This window comes from Argopecten irradians, chromosome 15 (genome assembly GCF_041381155.1).
Source record: "Argopecten irradians isolate NY chromosome 15, Ai_NY, whole genome shotgun sequence".
Classification (NCBI taxonomy): domain Eukaryota; kingdom Metazoa; phylum Mollusca; class Bivalvia; order Pectinida; family Pectinidae; genus Argopecten; species Argopecten irradians.
This window is the reverse complement of record NC_091148.1, coordinates 4,945,645-4,953,820: the sequence shown is the minus strand read 5'-3', so window position 1 is coordinate 4,953,820 and position 8,176 is coordinate 4,945,645. Positions and strand designations below refer to the sequence as shown.

Genomic DNA, 8,176 nt, shown 5'->3' with positions numbered 1-8,176 from the left:
TACCAGTATTATACTGCTCAGAGAACCCATAGCAAAATTGCCTGTGCCCACGTACGTCGAGGGTCTAATCAAAACATGCCTGGAGATGGACCTAGTAAGAACCAACTACCCCCGAAACCAATCTGGGATTTCTTCGACTCACTGATCCTGGAGGAGTACGACTTATGTGTGGCCTCTGACACCACTAGAAGGAAGAAAATCGCGAAATATCGTTACCCTGGAAACTTGGTTGATACACCAGGGAAAATAACACTTATAGATAAGCCATATTTCAATGAGGAGACTGAAGGCTTTCTGAAACAACTTCTAGATTTTTATATATTGACGGAATGTGATATACTAATCGCCGGATAAAATTGACGGTCTTTATTGATGGAAAAAACGGTAAAATAATACCGTGTTCAAGGTATACAATGATGGATATCTTTCCTATAGGAAAATTTGGCGAGCAGAAAACTGGCCATTTAACACTCACTTGTTACGTATAAAAAAGTAGATTTGAATACCTGCCTTAGTACAAACGACCGATTCTCTCCGCTGTCTTCATTTTTTACTCGAAATTCTGCCAACGAGCTAGATATGAAGTTCTGACATCGTTTAGTACGATTGCCCATATGCAACTTGTCAATATATACTTATCAACTTACATAATATATAATAACATTAATAAAATATACTGTAAGAGGTATCTTCATAATTCCAACTGTTCCGAAAACAGAATGATACGCCTATCACTTTTCTAACGTTGCTTTGGGATAATTCACATTCCTATTTGATAACAACCGACTGATAAATCGGAAATGTGCTATTTTGATACCAACCATTTTGGTGGTCCCTCGCTAGTCGTATTGAATAGAAATGTACGTAATGGTTATTACTTGGTGACATATCTTACTAGTAAAGTAATTACATACATGCTACTTTATTGGATTTTATTCTGCATCACGATTCGTGTTGCCTTAAAAATTATTAAGTATTGTCTATCTATATATAAGCCAGTATTAGTTTATATCGTTATATAGCACTATTACTCTTATATAATAGGCCAGTGATAGGTTATCACATTTAATGATAGTGACTTTTAACTAGTGGAATTATAGAAATTGTTATTAGAATATAGTAACGATACTTTGGTACTTTGATAACACTATCATAGGACAACGGCGATCTATTCTCTCTTAATAAATCTGTTTATCTGTAATTATTTCCCAATATTATTAACTTAACCTCTTTATTGGGGATTATAGTTTTAGCTATTTATACCAAAGAATCAATATTACTTATATTATTTATTATCCCTAGAGAGAGTTTCTATGTTCTCTCTGTTAATTCATATGTTATTGTGAGTTTATCTGTGGATGGATTGAGGCTCGTACTCTTATATTAGTTGCAAGTTAAAGTTGTTCTTTGAACTTCACTTATTCTAGTCAGAGATTTCATGAGGTTGCTATTATATTGTATATTGCATATTGTAAGTTAACTCTGATGATTTCTTAATAATAACATTTATACTTAAAAACTGGCCTTTGTTATTCATTGATATTACAATAAATGACAAACACTTCAGACAATAAAATCTAACTGATCAACCCATAACCCAAAGACATCTTAAGCACCCGAGACGCCAGTTCAATAAAATTTGTAATGTGACATTCCAGTGTAGTCTGCGACAACCACGATCGTTAAACCTGACGAAGTGGCCCCAACACAGAGGACCGAAGGCGGAAATCCCATAACATTAAATAAACCTGAAACTCTACAAGAGAACAGATATCTCCAGCCGAATGCCCACTAGCAAAGTGTCCAGCCAAACTGCTGAACTGCTCACCAGCAAGGATTACCCTACAAACAGCACAAAGGCTGAAAGCCAACCAGCATAAAGAGCAACAAACAAGGCAACACAATAGGGCTGTACCCTGGAAACGAGGCTAACACAACACTTGTGTAAGCACCCCATGCTGGTGTGGCTTCCAAAGCAGTTGCCTATGAAACACAGTGATGGCTCCCAAATCCAACAACCCAAACTGGATCTATCACATCCATCTCTTGCAGAGTTACCTCCCCGTTAATCACTAACCTCCTGATTATGTCCCTTGGGAAACCAAGCAGGCATACCTACCCTGTATACCCGTACCACTTAAAAAATGAAAGGGGAATTTGCTTATTGACACATGCTGCCGCCAACTTGCCAGAATTCCGCTAATGTAAAAACAGCAAACCTGTGAGAAAAGAAAACAAACAAAACATGGAATTATCATAGTCACATTGATATTCTTTCCCATGTAGATGATGTAGTATCACTCACTTCTGTTAAAGTCCTGTTAATACCAAATGAACTTCGCTATCAATGTTGTTAAATTGATGAATTGCACACTTTAAAGTAAGCGTAGTTTAATTTTAACTCTTCACCAATTTTTTGTTGTTGAGCACACTGGCATAACATGTCCTCACCAGGAAAAGCTCACACATGAATCGTCCATTAATACGAGACAATAATACTTACAGCTTACTGCCAAATCTGGCAACAACAAATGCCCTACGCCCTTTAATTTTAGCAAATAAAAAGCTATAGCATTTGTTTTCACGAATGTCTCAAGTGCTGATTGAAAATCAGTTTATAAAATATATCATTACCAATATCAGACAAATGAGTACCATCCTTACGAAACAGGCCTGGACAATCAAAATATATTTCTGTATGGTGTATGATTTTTCCCCCAAAGGCTCTCACTACTTTTCTACCTTTCCTATTTATCCGTGCCCGCTTTCTCTCAACTGCTCTCAAATTCCCAGCCCCAAACCAAAACAACTACACAAAACATCTGACCAGACCAGGACAGTCTTCGGGCATAGCTGGTGGAGCAATTGGATATCATTTGCAATTGCCTCTTGTAACTCGGCACATGGGCGGTCAACTAAATCATTGGAGCCCAAATATAATATCATCATAGAAGGGGGACCTGCCTGACTGACTGACAACATCTGACGAACCTTAGGGATTAAATCCCGCCAATGCATACCCCGAATACCTGTCCATGTAATGTCTACTTTAATATTCTCAAGACGAATGTTGTTGTTCAGTCTCTGTATTGCCCTCTTCTCTGCCCAATAAACTAATGAAGACCAATGATCCACACATCTGTAATGAACTTACAATATTTGCATCTGTCCTACTCTATTACAGCATATACACAAAAACGAACAACGCTACTGGTTAATTAAAGTATATTTACACTTGCTAGGCTTGATCACTATACGTAAGTACTAGCCGATTTTGTTTACCATAACTGCATGGTAACATTGAACTTTGAACTTGCGTATGAAAATATTCTATGCAACGTAAAGGGGCTACTTTTTTTTTAAAAAGAAACACATGGCTTTGTTTACATTTTGACGTAACATTACGTGTATATTGCTGTTTTTCATAGAATTTGGGGAAAATGTAAACAATACATATATGTCTTATATTTATATATGATACAAACATTTTAAAAATTAACAATTGTATAAAGAAACGGGAAAAATATCCCGACCGGGCGACGTGCAGCGCTTTCATTTTTGTTAAAAATGATGGATGTCAAATGTAAACATTACCTCTGTGCCTGTGTCCTACGATCGATTCTTTGGGGTTGACGGGCTTGAGACCCTCTGACAGAGATAGGTCAGTTATAAACATATTCTCTTGTCTTTGTTCTTTGAGAAATTAATCATGTGTATTATAAAACATGCACCGCTTGTAATCCACGTGTTGACAGTCACACGTCACCACAAATACATTGTATCCATCGAACACAAGTGAAGTTGTTTCATCTATAGATGGCGATGGATCTAAGCGTAGATTATATAATCACATGGCTCCGAAGGATGTAATATCGTCAAGTCAGACGACAATCTCAAACAAATTTAGCTACTTGAACATCGGTGTTTTGACAACTTCGGAAAACTCCAGTGTGTAAGCGTGCGTCAGCCTCGCCTCGCTTCACAATAACGGTCACCGAGTTCACACATGTGGCCGAGTACAAATACTTTATGTTATTACGCTATGTATTAACTTTTAGCAAAATTGAATACCTATTTAAAGTTCTGATATGATTAAATAAAATTATCACTGAAATTTACTCTGTTTGTCATGTTCATTTTACATTAAAATATTGAATTTTTTTTCGTCGCGGATGAATAATTCTATCCTACATGAAGAGTCATCATTCGCTGTTCAATTGTGTAAGCTCCTCCCACTTTTGACCGACTTTTATTGAATAATTACGTCACTTTCAAATGACGATTTTATTGCATAAGATATAAAAGAAAAGTCTTGTGAGTGTAAATATAGAGATTGGATTTCGTTTTTATGTTAACCATGCTTGTATGGAGCAATTCCTCTAAGAATATATTCAATATGGGGCGCTAACGCGCCCCATAGAATATATTCTTAGAGGAATTGCTCCATACAAGCATGGTTAACATAAAAACGAAATCCAATCCCTATATGTCCTTAAACAAGCAGTAATAAACAGCTCACGGCATAACAATGTTGGAGCACTAATACGTATGTATCTCTGAAAACATGCCGACTTCCAGCGGCCCCAGCACTTTTATCTGTTCATCCGGAGTTCCCTGCAACGAAGCCGCAGACGCCGCCCCTATGCGAAAACTGTGAGTTTTTAAAATTGGCAGCTGGGACATTAGCGAACTGCAATGTTTTCTTCAAAACTGCTGAAAATTGGTAACGCGACAATGACCTTCCACTAGCATGGCAAAGAAATTCACGAGTTAGAGATTTAGGACGTATCCTAAGGAATGCTGATGTTGCCTTAACCGGGCACAATGATAAATCTGGACAAGCACTGATAACCAAAATATGACCCTTACCTGTCTGATCTGTTTTTGAGTGGGTTAGTTTTAATGTCACCTCCTGATCATTTAAAGACACATCTGATAGTCCCACTGCATGATCTGAATTAGCAGTACTAGTAAGTTCACCAACCCTCATAAAACCAAAAAGGCTAACAGGAAGGCCACACGAAATAAACTTGTTTCATATGTTGAAGTGCAGACAAACGGTAATCTAAGGTAATTGGAGCTCGCACATCAGGAGATGCCTTTGTACGCCTATAACCTTCCATAACTTTCTGTACTAAAAATTGTTTTGCAGGATCCCCCCACCCCTTAATTTTGTGGTGGTAACTTATACCTGACAAGTAAGTTTGTGTAGTGCTAGGGGATGCTCCACTGATAGATAAATAAGCCACATATTGTAGCAAATGATTGATAGGCACAGGCCACATCTCAGATAGCCTGTATAACTCTCGGAAATTTTTTAAAAGATGACAGGCCTGTACTGTATGCCTGCTTTGTATTATTGGACAAACTACCCCTGAATTAAAGTCTCAATCTCTAATTGAAGATTTCCCATAGATGGTTTGGCACCATATGTGGCTCCCGTTCTGCGCCTGGAGCTAACTGGAAGAATCTGTCCCACTGCAAACGTGAAATTGAATCAGCAACAGTGTTATCAGCACCAGGGATATGTGAACATTTACACAATATGTTAAATTTTAAACATCTTAAAACAAATGACCGGACTAGTTTCATAACCAGATCTGACTTAGATGTTAGAGAATTAATGATGCTTACTACTCCTGTATTGTTTGACCTAAACAATATCTTATTATTAGTTAGTAATTCCCCCCAAACAACTACGGCCACTAAAATTGGGGAAAATTCAAGCAGTGTAATACTTCTGGTTAAGCCCTGATCATGCCATTTGACTGGCCATACTCCAAAACACCACTTACCATTATAAAAGGCCCCAAACCCCATTCCTGGGCCCCCAGCGCTGTCAGTGTACAAACACAAATCCTGAGAACTCTCCCATTCCTTGTTTAGAAACACTGAAACTCCATTAAAACCCTTAAAGAAATATAACCATGCCTCAATATCTTGCTTGACTTCCCCAGTAACCCGAATGCGATGATGGGGCTGAGTTAAACCCTTAATTGAATTAATTAGACGTCGACAAAAAGTCCGCCCAGGTCTTACAGCCCTACAAGCAAAATGTAATGCCCCAATCAACGACTGCATTTCCCTTAAAGTTACTTTCTGCTTTGAGAACACATTTTCTAGCTTCTCACAAATCTCAACTACTTTAGCTGCAGGGATTTTAATTGTAAGATTTACAGTATCAATTTCTAAACCTAGGAAACATAACACAGTGCAAGGGCCTAACGTCTTTTCCTCAGCAATAGGGACTCCCAGGTTTTCACAAGAAGCTAAGAAACATTCCAATAAATCCTTACATTGGGTGGAAGCAGCTTTACCTCCAAAAAGGAAATCATCAAGATAATGTAATACAGGTCGTTTTCCTGATTTATTTTGAACTATCCATTCTAAAGCACTTGAAAATTTCTCAAATAAGCTGCATGATAATGAACATCCCATCGGTAAGCATTTATCAAAATAATAATAACCCTGAAGCTTAAATCCCAATAAATCAAAGTCTTGTGGAGATATTGGCAGTAACCTAAAAGCTGATTTGATATCGGATTCTGCTGATAAAGCCCCTTGACCTAAATTTTGGACCAATTCAATCGCCGCATCAAATTTGGTATACTGAACAGAACACAAATCCGAATCGATACCAGAATTAACCGAATTATCTTTAGGATGTGACAAGTGGTGAATTAAACGAAACTCACCCGGTGTACTCTTTGGAATCAGACCTAAAGGAGAAAGTCTCAAATTTGGTAAAGGTCTTTCCTTAAATGGACCGGCAACCCTTCCAAGATCCACCTTTTTTAAAACTTTTTTAAGGGCCATATTGACATTCTGTCTGACTGAATCAGTATCCTCCCTAATACCCTGATAAATGCAAAGGAAATCCCTCTGAAAAACCGTCAACAAGCTCCTGTGTGATTTGATGGTTTGGGTAATCAAGCAATTCCTATTTTAATTTCTCACTATTTATTGGGGTTTTTCCCAGACTGGACACTGCCATGGGTTTTTTTCCTTGACTGGAACTTGCAGCTGAGGGCCGAAAAGACTTGGTGCACTGCAATGCAATATGGTCAGCAGCACAAATACTGCAAACATGAGTGTACCTGCAGTTACTATACGTACATTTACCCCTATTGAAGCCAAAGGAAGGTGATGGCTTGGAATGTTTCCCACCCCACTCCTTGTTACCTCCCTTGACCACATTGTTCTTCCCCATTCCACCGGCTTGAGGGGTCATTACCCGGAGCCAAAGGTTTGAATTAATTTGGTTCCATGCTAAACCAGGAGATTGACTAAGACGAGCCCTAATTGCTCATCATACACTCGCCAACCCACAGCACACCCTGACAAGCTGCCCCACGTATTGTTTTTACATACTGCAAAAGTTCCTGCACCTTAGCGGGGAATCTTTCCAAATAAATGGACATATAAATGTGGAAAGCATCTGTCCATTTCTCCACATTTGGTATTTTTTCTTTGCAAGTAGGGGGGCGGGTCTCTATCATTCCACTGGATCCGACAACCATCGGCGCACTAGTGCAAAAGTCATTCAATTCTGAGTAGCCCTTTAAAAGAAGGGCCAAATTTATATACTCGTGACCACAGATTTTTTGTTTTATAGCCCGGGGCACATGGTCACCGATGGAGTCGAACTTCAGGGGGATAATTTCGATCTCGGGGGTAGTGCTATTATTGGTACCATTATCATGTACATTTAATAACATCTGCGGTTCGGGCTCTATGCCCATACCTGTAATCCCATCCTCCACTTGTACCTCCTCTAGCTCTACTACTGGTACCTCTGGCAGCTGACCACGTGGAGTCTCCCTCCGGGTCTCGCCAGCGGCGGTCTCCGTCCTTTTTGGGAGGGGAACTGCTCGCCTTCCCCCCCTTTCTTTTCTCTGGGGGCGGAGACAAAGCCACCCCGGGACCTCGCCGCTTCCTAATTCCAAGACCTCTTTTGGCATACTTATGAAATCCGAACAGTACAATTAAAATTCTCTGCAAGCATGTGACTCTTATTTGCTAATCTGTCGATGACCGGATGTTAACTTAGAATGCTGGGATAACATTCTATACAATGCTTTCCTATGCAAAGCGAGATAACTCTAAATTATTAACTACTGTCAAAGGGGGTGGTAACTCCTGTGACCTTACGTATGACACATACTAAACTTCCATA

The 8,176-nt window shown here is 39.0% G+C and overlaps 2 pseudogenes; one reads left to right on the top strand and one right to left on the bottom strand.

Annotated features, from left to right (window-relative positions):
• The window catches only part of LOC138309642 (uncharacterized), a 972-nt pseudogene extending 484 nt beyond the window's left edge, over positions 1–488 (top strand).
• A 4,057-nt stretch (positions 489–4,545) lies between these two features.
• LOC138309641 (uncharacterized) lies at positions 4,546–7,961 on the bottom strand (annotated as a pseudogene).
• Positions 7,962–8,176: the final 215 nt, after the last annotated feature.